General features: G+C 49.1%; 1 pseudogene; it reads left to right on the top strand.

Moving 5' to 3' along the window:
• Window positions 1-1,070: 1,070 nt before the first annotated feature.
• Window positions 1,071-1,209, top strand: LOC123095335 (uncharacterized; annotated as a pseudogene).
• Window positions 1,210-12,479: the final 11,270 nt, after the last annotated feature.

A 12,479-nucleotide genomic window follows, 5' to 3' on the forward strand; every position in this document is an offset into this window, starting at 1 on the left:
CTATTACCAAATGATGTTTCCCGGGGCCCGAAGCTGTCTAAATCCTTGTCTTGTGTGTTGATCTGTCTCGTGTCTCTCGTTCCAATCAACCCCTCTCAAGCTACCACATAGATGGGTTGGCCTCACGACTAAGTCCTCACACTAGAACATCTGCCGTGACGTTTCCACGACAGTTGGTCAGGTCCAGATTCGTTTTTCTAACCATTGCTTTGGTCAAAGTCAGCAACTAGCACTAGTACGTGGAGCTACTAGTAATCTTGGTTCAGTTTTTAATTACCAAAAGGAAGGCCATGTTAAACAATCGAGTCATATCTTGGCTGATTGATTTGGTTAGGATACATTCCTATACGAGTTGTGTAGATTGATCCTTAGGATCTCATGTAATCTGTTGTAAACTTGGCAATCAAGGTTGCCCATGTATAAATACAAGGTAAAGCCCGTGGGGATGATCACGGCAAAACATTCTCTGACTTGGTATATAGAGCGAAAAGATCCAATCTTCCTCTCCCACCATGACCGGTACCTCCGCTGCTTCCCTTTTCGGCACCGCCGGCACTCTCGTCTCTGTCAACGCCGGCACCCTCGCCGTCAGTTCCAGCTCCTCTGCCCCGGTCTCCGTCTCCTCGCTCGGCAGCCTCATCACGCTGCGCCTCACGCGGGAAAATTTCCTGCTGTGGAAGACTCAGGCCGTCCCCGCGCTCGCCGCGAACGGCCTGTTCGGCTACGTCGCCGGCACGGTGGAAGTACCGCCGCACACCATCACGGAGGGCGCTGGCGATGCAGCCGTCGAGGTGGCCAACCCGGAGTTCCTTCGCTGGTACCAGCAGGATCAGCTTGTCATGATCGCTCTTCTCGGATCCATGACCGAGGACATCCTCGGTCAGATGACGCAACTGACCACCTCCGCCGATGTGTGGACTGCTCTCCATGACATGTTTGCGTCACAAAACCGTGCACGCATCATGCAGCTGAGGTACCAGCTCTCGAATCTGAAGAAGAAGGACCTTTCTGCCTCGGACTACTATCGCAAGATGAAGGGGTTCGCTGATGCGATGGCGTCCATCGGCAAGCCCCTTTCTGACGACGAAGTGCTCGGCTACATGCTAGCTGGGTTGGGCTCCGAGTTCGAGCCACTGGTTGCGTCGATCACGATGCGCGACGAACCTGTAAGTCTCAGCAGTTTTTATGCATTCCTCCTTAGTGCTGAGCTCCGCCTCGAGCAGCAAGCGGCACATGGCGAGATACATCCTTCTGCCAACACTGCTGCACGTGGTTCTGATGGTCACCGTGGTGGACATGGTGCACGTGCTGGCCAAGGAGGACAAGGTGGCCAAGGCCGTGGCCGCGGCGGGCGTGGCCGCGGCAACGCCGGTAGCGGCCTCTCCAACCTGAAGTGTCAGGTCTGCTCTAAGTACGGCCACGACGCACTTCACTGCCGCAACCGCTTCAATCACGCGTACCAACCTGAGGACCAATGTGAGCATTCCGGCAACATCGCCAACACCAGCTCCGGCGGATACATCATCGACACGGACTGGTATGCTGACACGGGTGCTACAGATCACCTGACCAGCGACCTCGACCGCCTCGCCGTCCATGAGCGCTACGGCGGCAAGGACAAGGTGCACGCCACAAACGGGGCAGGTATGTCTATTTCCCATATTGGTCATTCCACGATTTCTGGTTCATCATCCAAGCCACTTTATCTTCGTAATATTTTGCACGTTCCACATGTCAACAAGCATCTTCTTTCAGTGCACAAACTTGTTTCTGACAATGACGCTTTCGCTGAATTCCATCCTCATTTTTTCTCTCTTAAGGACCGAGCAACGAAGGCGGTTCTTCTTCACGGTAGATGTCGCAACGGTCTCTACCCAGTGCCAAGCTTCAATAAATCATCTGTCGTCGTTCCCGGACCCCGAGTCCTCTCCGCTGTTAAGCTCTCTCCAGAACTATGGCATCGAAGATTAGATCATCCCTCGAAAGCTGTCGTTGAGTCAGTCCTTAGATCAAATAAATTCGCTTGTGCACCCTCTCTTGAGTCTAGTATTTGTGATGCTTGTCAACGAGCAAAAGTTCATCAATTACCATTTTGTGATTCCACTCATGTTACTCGTGAACCACTTGAACTTATTCATTCAGATGTATGGGGTCCTGCCATTACTTCAGTTGGTGGTTTCAAATATTATGTGAGTTTCTTGGATGATTTTAGTCATTTTACGTGGATATATCTCCTCAAACGTAAGTCTGATGTTGAACAAGCATCTTATATCTTCCAAAAACATGTTGAGCGCATGTTAAATGCAAAAATTAAAACTGTTCAAACAGACTGGGGGGTGAGTACCATCGCCTCAATCGATATTTCCAAAAGGAGGGCATTACTCATCGAGTCTCCTGCCCCCACACGAGCCAGCAAAACGGCATTGCTGAGCGAAAGCATCGTCATATTGTCGAAACGGGCATAGCACTCCTTGCTCATTCCTCACTTCCGGTTCGCTTTTGGGATGAGGCGTTTCTTACCGCATGTTATCTCATTAATCGCATGCCCACACGAGTTCTTCAAAACTCCACACCCATCTCTTGCCTTCGCAATGAAAAGCTCGATTACACTTTTCTTCGTGCGTTTGGTTGTGCGTGTTGGCCCAACCTCCGACCGTGCAATAATCGGAAACTTGAGTTCCGCTCGCGCCAATGCGTTTTCTTGGGCTATAGCTCCATGCACAAGGGATACAAGTGCTTAGATCGGTCCACAGGACGTATTTACATCTCTAGGGATGTTGTTTTTGATGAGCTAGTATTTCCGTTCGAGAAAACTTCTACGTCAACCACCACACCCTCGTTACTACCCACGCCTCCTTCCATTTTTCCCACTGCCGAACCAGCCCTCGTGGATGACAGTATGCGGACATATGACATTACTTTGCTCGCTAATCCTTGTTCTAGCTCGTCTCCGTGCCATGCAGGAACACAGCAATCGACGTCGGTCGAGTGCACGTCCCCATGCACGCCACGGCGCGGCCATGCAGCTGGCTCGCCGCGTGATCAAGCTACGTCACCTGGGCCTGGGTCACACAGCCTGACCTCCCCTGTGTGGCGTCTTCATCTGTCGCCTGCGGTGTCTGGTGCTGACCAGGACTCGCTCGTCGCCAGCCCTTCGTCCGATGGGCCGTCTCCAACAGCATCACCTCCTGCTGCTTCACCCACAAACGTGCCGACGCGTCCTCTCAACGCTCCGGCCGGCACGCCGGCGACTCCTCTGGACGCTACGGCCGGCACGCTGCATCCAATGACCACGCGGCTTCAGAACAATATCGCCAAGACATTGGTGCCGAGTGACGGCACCATCCACTATGATCCCCGCCGACGTGCTTTCCATGCTGAGCCGCGCTCTTACCGGGACGCCTTGGCTGATGAGCAGTGGCGCCAGGCAATGGAGGCCGAGTTCCTCGCCCTACAGCAGAATGAGACCTGGTCGCTGGTGCCTCGACCTCCCGGCAAGAATATCATCAGCTGTAAATGGGTTTTCAAGGTGAAACACAAGGCAGATGGCTCCCTCGACAAGTTCAAGGCACGTCTCGTAGCCCGTGGTTTCACTCAGCAGTATGGGCTTGATTACTTGGACACCTTTTCTCCGGTTGTTAAACCTGCCACCGTGCGTCTGGTGTTGTCTCTTGGTGTCTCCCGTGGTTGGCATTTCCGTCAGTTAGACATCAGCAATGCATTTCTGCACGGAATACTCGCTGATGAAGCCTATATGCAGCAGCCTCCTGGCTTCCAGGATCCATCTCGGCCAGATTATGTTTGCAAGTTGCACAAGGCATTGTATGGACTGAAGCAGTCACCCCGTGCCTGGTATGCTCGTCTCAGTGAGTGCCTTCAACAGCTCGGTTTCTCTCCTTCGGCTGCCGACACTTCACTGTTCATTCTCGTTGATGCCGGCGTCACCGTCTACATGCTTGTTTACGTGGATGACATCGTCATCGTCAGCTCCTCTCAGTCAGCTATGACAAACCTGCTTCAGCGACTTTCTGCCACATTTCCTGTCAAGGACCTTGGATCACTTCATTATTTTCTTGGTATTGAAGTGCTTCCCAATTCCGGGGGAATAACTCTTACACAGAAAAAGTATGCTATGGATTTGTTGCAGCGTACTGACATGGCAAATTGCAAAGCAGTTTCAACACCAATGTGTACACATGAGAAGCTTACTCGTGACTCCGGACGTGGACTGAATGAAGCTGAAGCCTTCAGGTACAGAAGCACGGTGGGAGCCCTTCAGTACCTAACCTTAACACGGCCAGATCTTTCATTTGCAGTAAACAAGGTCTGTCAATACTTATCATGTCCCACTGATGTTCATTGGGATGCCGTCAAGCGCATTCTTAGGTTTGTCAAAGGAACAGTATCCACTGGTCTGACCATCCGTCAATCGCCATCAACTCTGCTAAGTGTATTCACAGATGCCGATTGGGCGGGCTGCGGCGACGATAGGCGATCAACAGGCGGGTTCGCTGTATTTTTTGGACCTAACCTCATTTCTTGGAGCGCACGGAAGCAGCCTACAGTCTCGAGATCGTCGACCGAGGCGGAGTATAAGGTGTTGGCAAACGGTACAGCCGAAGCGACATGGGTGCAGTCATTGCTAAAGGAGCTGCAGGTTGCTCAACCTCAAGCACTTGTTCTATGGTGTGATAACCTCGGCGCGACGTACCACACAGCCAACCCAGTATTTCATGCACGCACCAAGCACATTGAGGTGGATTTCCATTTCATGAGAGAGAAGGTTGCCATGGGAGCTCTCGACGTTCGTTTTGTTTCATCAGCTGATCAAGTCGCCGATGCATTTACTAAACCTTTCACGAAGATCATGTTGACTCGATTGCGGTCCAACCTCAACCTTTGCATAGTCTGAGTTTGCGGGGGAATGTTAAACAATCGAGTCATATCTTGGCTGATTGATTTGGTTAGGATACATTCCTATACGAGTTGTGTAGATTGATCCTTAGGATCTCATGTAATCTGTTGTAAACTTGGCAATCAAGGTTGCCCATGTATAAATACAAGGTAAAGCCCGTGGGGATGATCACGGCAAAACACTCTCTGACTGGCCACACCCGACCTATTCAACTGGGGTCGACCCGGAAACAGCTACCACCCGGGAGCGAATTATCCATGGACTCGGACTCCTCGGCTTGACCTGCCACTTCCTTGCACGGCAAAACGCCGCCTCGCAGAGAGCCGCCACTGGGGAATCGCCCTGTGGGGCCACCTGGCACTTCACGCCTCCGCTGCTGTCTCACCTTAGCGGTGAGGTGCTGCCCCTTTGCGGCCTTGAGCCATCACGGTAAGCCGCCACACTGGTCGACCTTCACGTAGCCGCTGCGCTGGCCGGTTTTTAGATTGCTACTCCAAATCACCTACACCGTGGAAGAGCCACTGTGGCGGTCTCCGTTTATGTCCGAGCTGCAGGGACAAGCAGCAAGCGATTCTATCAAAGATTCTCACGGGGCAAATTTGGTTGTTGATTCTACTGCAAGCTGCCGCTGCCAGCAAGCCGCCTCGTGCACCACAAACCGACACCGTTGTGGCCGGCCCTACCCTCCGCTTCTGAGCCGCCGCTCACGAGCCGCCGGTGCCTGGACGTCCTGCTCTTCCTCCGGTTGTGTCTGCATTTAAATCGATGAGTCGACACGAGCAGCCGGGCTGTCTTTAAGCCGCCGGCTGTCCCAGCTTACCTCGAGCGCTGGCTATCACCGCTGTTTTGGCCACTGCAAATTCATCTACCATGTGCTAGTTGAGTACTCATCACACAATGCGCCGCCACCTGCCTTCGGGTCGACTCGCGTCCCATTCAAGTTGTTCAAGTCGCCGCTTCCAACATGCTGTCGTTGCAGTTTTTGAGACGCTGCCATGGTGATACCTCTGTTTCGCTGCTGTGTTGAGACGTCGGGGCCGCGTTGAGCCGCCTCTGCCGTGTTGAGCCACCCGGGCTATATTGAGTCGTTGGTCTGCCTGAGCCACCTCTTTTGTGTTGAACGAATCATCCGTCATTCAAACAATCAGGTGATATCTATCTGTTCAAGTTTATTAGCATACATTGTTTTTTGTCAAAGAACAAATTACTCTTGTTTGCAATGTTTTTGATACAGGACAATTGTTCACTACATCAACACGACGTGGTTGACTCGCCCGTCCGCGCTGGCTTACAACGCCGTGACCAGCTCATCTGTCTGTACCGCCTCTGATGCTACAGTCGTCTTTACCGTCTGTCTCTCGCAGCCTGGTCTATATCAACATACCGGGCCACATCTGTCTGCATGAGCTGATTATTGAGTATGAGCAAGTCACTGCTTGGGTAGCCCGGTTTCCTTCCAACAAATTGGAGACAAATTATCATGTATTATCAGCCGCCGTCTGCAGTGGATGGCTCAATGGACAGGCACACAAGTCGTCGCCACTACAGTTTAGTTAAATTTAAACAGCCAGTTAGAAGGAACCATTGACCGAGTTGCTGACACGGCTCATACGGGATCATTTATAACCCGCCGCAATCACCTCAACATTTCTGTGGATTTACATCGCGCTATCAACACCAATGATATACATCTTCTGCTATGGTCAAAAATGGAGAATCTCAAAACAACTCCTCGAGTCGTCTTAAGACTCGGGAGCTACAATCACATGACTCAGTAAATGACCGCCAGTTCAAAGACAGATTCAATAACTCCGGGTCAGTGGAGGGAAGATAACCCGGTCCCGAAGGCTACTGCTATATTGATAAAAATTTAAAGGTCATCTCAAAATGAAGAATGTCGGTTTCAAATCCGGTTCAAGGTAAATCTGTCTCTTACAAAGCATTGAAGCTCAATATCCAGTTTAAAATCCGGCTCAAGGGAAATTTGTCTCTCATAAAACTCCGAAGCTTTCAATATCCGGCTCAACGCCCGGTTCAAGAAGAATTCATTACTCACAAGTTCGAGTTCTCAAAAAAATTAAAGGGACCAAAGAGAGTCTGTTGCAAAGCACAACTCAAACATAGGTACCCTGCTTAAATGACCAATGGGGGCTGATCGTATTCGAATCAAGCTTAACTCCTTTGGCATAGCTTCCTGGTTGTATTCGAATCATAGTTGTTCAAACATCTTGATCATTTGGGGGTTGGGTCGTCTTCGAATCATAGCTTAACCCCTTTTGGTCCGACTCTGATTGTATTCGAATCAGAGTCATTAAAAAATGTCTCAAGGTCATTTGGGGGCTCCATGTTCAAACATAGGTGTTACTCACCAAAGAGAACATAGCTGCCGGTACCCACTTGATCGGCGCAATGCCAAAACTTAAGGTCGCTTGGGGGCTTCCTGTTCAAACATAGGTGTCACTCACCAAAGAGAACATAGATGTCGGTACCCACTTGATCGGCGCAAAGCCAAAAGCCCCTTGGGGGCTTCCTATTCAAACATAGATGTCGTTCACCAAAATAGAACATAGCCATTAACCCTTTTGGTCCGGCTTCTTGTTCGAACATAGGTGTCGTTCACCAAAGAGAACATAGCCTCGTGTTTTTTCTCTCTTTGCTAATTTAAGTCTTTTGAAATGTTTTCCCGGGTTTCTCTTGCTACTTTTTGCTTACGTCTGAAGGATATAAGTGGTTTCAATTAACCCGGCTTAATTTGGGATGATAAGTTGCCAGCATATGGAAATCATCAAACACTTGGAAGTTTTGGCTTCTAAAATATTGGGTTATCACCCTTACTGCACAGGTAACATAAGCCGGCAGTACAATTCAATATCATAGGTATGATATTGTTAGTTATGTTTAACGTTCTGGTTCTTACCAGCCCTATCTATGACTACTTTTTACATATCAGTGGCTATATGCAAGATATTATGACCTGCCCTGGCTTTTGATGTTAAGTCGTCAGAGCATATGTTGTTTAAACTCTGTGCAGGATTTAGAGAGCTATGAATTACATAAATGATTAAGTTTAAGCCCATCATCAAAGATTGAAATTGGTGTCTCAAAAGGGTTATCAATTCTTGATTTTCTCAAAGGCTATAAGCCGCCGGGTTATGAAATTCCGGCTTACAATGAATGCGCATTAAGTCGACATCGGCCAAGAGCCACGAGTATTTAAACTTTGGGTTTACTTGTCAACTGATAAGGTATTCAAATTTCTAATAACCAAACTTGGCTGGATTTTCATGATGATATTGAATGATTGAGGTTTTCATACCGGATTATATTATTCAAATCTTGAATAGCCAACATGGCTGGATTTTTATTATGGTTATCAATACCCAGTATTATGATTGAGGTTTTCAAAGTCGCTTCAGCGCAATGACTATTATTTCTTTATCAATGGATATGATTTAATCTGCAATGGAGGGAATAGTCCCGAGTCGCTGCAGGCTTACGACCCGGCACTTAGGGGCTACATTATTCAAGTTGAGATTACATTAAATATGCAAGTCCCATGTCACTGCCAGCATGCACCATGGCACTTGGGGGCTAATGCAAACTCTTTTTTTGGCTCACTTTATGGAAGATCCGACTCATCACATTCTAATGAGCCGGCCCTTGGGGGCTACCAATTGCTCCTGTCAAAACCTCAAGGTACACAAGCCCTAATTCATTATATTAAAAAAGGTCCACTACTCAGTTGGTAGAGTACAAAGCTTTTAACCTTGTGGATGTTCCCGTGGTGGAGATTACATCATATGATGATATTATCAATGAATTATATACAATAGTTCCTGCTCATTATAGCATAATGACCCAGCCCTTGGGGGCTACATCGATTGAAGTTTTTATGAGCACAAGGCAATTACAAGTCCCAGGTTGCTGCAAGCATGACAACCCAGCACTTGGGGGCTACAGGTGATATGCATATAAGGGAGAAAAATCTTCAAATTCTCAGTTTTGAGCAGACCAGATTGACCTGGTGTCTTCAACAATCATGACCCGGCATCGGCAACAATTATGACTCAGCATCATCTATTTATAACCCGGCAATTTTGGTAATCATAAATTGGCAAGTCTACATCTTCAAGTCGGCTGAAAATCAGATGAGTATTTCAAGACCAATATTTATTAAGCCGGTGCTTTGGAAACCGATTCAAATGGATTATTTCTTTTAATATTTCCCTACAAGAGCCAATGTCAGCAAATTGGTTATGAAGCTGGCCTATTGACCCGGATTTTTCAGAAGAAGTGCCCGGATTTTTTGCATTCGTGATGTTCGAACACATCTGCTAAAGGATATTTGCTATGATATCATGAATGCGTAGCCAGGAGGAAATGATAAGGACTTAAGGATGATCAGGTGCCGGTTCAGGAAAATATTTAACCCAAAGCACAACCTATCAAGTTTGTTCTTGTTTTTATTTTACAGGATCACTTTAACATGGATAAATCCAAATTAGACTAGGGTCTAATGTCGGGGATATACCCCGTGGTATGACCCGACCGGAAGTATGACCCGGCTGGACTTGGCGTTTCATTGGTAACCCGCCGAAGGATTGGCGACTCACGAGTCTGGCGGATCACTGGTCTGACGACTCATGAGCCTGGTGACTCACGGATGGCCCTGACGGCGGGTTAGATAGAAGACTAGGCCCAAGGCCCAGAAGGACAGCTCATGTTATGGTGGTCCGGCTTAAGAGGAAAGCGTAGGGAATATTCCCTTACAAAGGAAGCAAGACTAGGACTCCACTTGTAATAGACTAGTCCTAATCCTAATAGGACTCCACATGTAACCCGCCCCTTCAACTTATATAAGGAGGGGCAGGGCACCCCAAGAGGGAGACGAAAAAGAATCTCTAAGACTAGACAAGGGAGTCGACTTATGTGGCATCTCCCTGATGAGCATAATGAGATCTAGCCACAAACAGCATGTAGGGCTATTACCGGATGATGTTTCCCGGGGCCCGAAGTTGTCTAAATCCTTGTCTTGTGTATTGATCCGTCTCGTGTCTCTCGTCCCAATCAACCCCTCTCAAGCTACCACATAGATGCGTTGGCCTCACGACTAAGTCCTCACACTAGGACATCTGTTGTGATGTTTCCACGACAAAACTTGATGCGGAGCATCCTACGGTCATCCCCATGGACCTACCACCGTCTCACCAACCAACAAGAGGAGCCATGACACGAGCACGAGCTAGAGCTCTTGAGAACGAGGTGACTTCATTCCTTAGCGATATCACATATGATCCACTCTAGACATGGCTACTACCTAAGTCCGATATGCTATGCATGATCAGGTGTCAAGAGGACTCCCTCGAAGATGCACACGAAGACGGACAAGTCCCCAAGTACATGGATGAAGAGGATCGACGAAAGGAACCGGAGAAGCACCCAGGCCCCGGACATCCGGCCTCAAGCCCCGGACATCCGGCCCCTGGAAGCATCACCAGAAACAAGGAGCCAGCGCCAAGCATCTACATGCACCGGAAATCCGGCCCTAGCCCGGACATCCGGCCCGAAACCCGGACATCCGGCGTCCATCACAGAACCGTCCAAAAGCTGTGCCTCGTCAGCCCAGACATCCGGCCCATCCCGAGCGCCCGGACATCCAGCCCCTCGACCGGACATTCGAACCTCGTCCTATCCAGGGAGCACCGTGGCCGGCTCCACCAGCCCGGACATCCGGCCCCCTAAGCCCGGACATCCGGTGCCACGGGAAGTCCCGGACATCCGGCCCGACGCCCGAACATCCGGCCCCCTGCCTACGTGCAGTGTAACCGGACCGAGGTCCATGTACCCTTTCACTCCATGGACTATATATACTCAGTCTACACCTACGTTTTAGGGTTAGCATTGGTTTAGCTCATTTGAGATAGAGCATTGCTCATCCATTAGGATCACCTCCATCGTGAGAGACCGCGGCCTCTTCGGAGAAGATCCACATGGATTCAAGACCTCCATCCGGAGAAGACAATCAAGACCTCCTCCCAGAGAAGAACGGTTACCCTTTGTATCGTCCCTTGTTGACTTTGGATCTCGTGTTATTTTGTGCCTCGATGATCTAGCACTTGTGTGATCGTATTCGTGTTGGTTGAGTGAATCTCTTGTCCCCCCCCCCCGTGTTCTCCATCGTTTTCTTCCGTGTGTTCTTCGTGCTCCTCGTAGGATACTCTCCAAATGTGAAAGATCAGCCCCTAGGGTTCCACCCTAGATCATCTTGGTATCATGAGCCACGTTGATCACGTTTTGGAGCCCCTACCCCGTGTTTTCTATCTTGATTTTGTTGTTTTTGTCCTAAATCCAAAAATTCCCCACCAAAAGAAGCCCCAATTTTTTTTGTGATTTGTTGGTGTGTTGAAGTTTTGTTGGATTTGATCCACGGATCTGCTTTGCAATGTGTGGATCTAGCTTTCCCCCATCTCCCCCGCAATTTTCGTCCACAAATTCGTCCAAATTTTGCCTGGAGTTGCCCTTTTCCCCGCGGAGTTCATCGTGTTCGTCCCCGGATCTAGGAGCCCGGACATCCGGCCGAGTCCACCGGACATCCGGCAGCCCGGACATCCGGCGCCTAGCCCAGACATCCGGCCCCTGTCAGCCGCAGCTCCACCCTCCGCTCCATTTTTCCACCATATCTTCGCCCAATTTTGCCCTGGTGCCCACGCATATTTCCTCCTACCACCACCGCTTTTCGCAAGCACCACCACCGCTTACCGCTACCACCTCCTACACACTTTGACCCGTTTTGGTCTTTGAGATTTTGAGTGTGGTTCCCGTGTCCTACTGTGTTTCGGCTATATAGGTACGGTTCGACGTCACCATCACCACCGCTCATCTTCGCAAAGGACTCGTCATCGCCAAGGACGGTAACTTCGACGACATCTTTGTCACCTCCTTGCATTTGCATTGATAACCACATAGCCTTACTTTTGCGTTGCTTACCCATCGAGACTAGCCATTGAGTATTGCCGGCAACGTGACTTGTGCACATTAGTGATCATACTCCATAGCATACATACCATACCATAGTGGTGCATATATCGGTATCACCTTTTGTGTCACAAAGTTGTCACCGCATAGACAATTGCTATCTTGGTTCGTGAAGTTTTGCATGAGAAAAGATCTCAAAAGTGAAAGAGCCAAACAAGCATTTAAGCAAAGTGGGAAAGATAAGTAAAGAGCTTATAAGCAAGAACCATAGCATCATACTACATTAAGATTGTCATATCCGATCATCTTGGATCATATCACCGAAATACCATACATATAACATACTTGGGTTAGAGGTCGTTGCATTTTTGCCTAGTAGGTTGTGCACAAGTACCGTATCCGCCTATTGTGCAATCGTGCTAGTGTCTCTCTAGCGTTGTGCAACAAGAGCATTTTCGTGTACTCCACATTTTGGCTCATTTTTGGTTTGCACAACCCCACTTATCTATTTGCGTGTGTGTTTCCGTGTACCACTACTTGCTTGGTCTACTTGTTGCATTTGCAAATTTGTGAATCTTTTCCAACATTA

This window comes from Triticum aestivum, chromosome 4B (assembly GCF_018294505.1).
Source record: "Triticum aestivum cultivar Chinese Spring chromosome 4B, IWGSC CS RefSeq v2.1, whole genome shotgun sequence".
NCBI lineage: Eukaryota > Viridiplantae > Streptophyta > Magnoliopsida > Poales > Poaceae > Triticum > Triticum aestivum.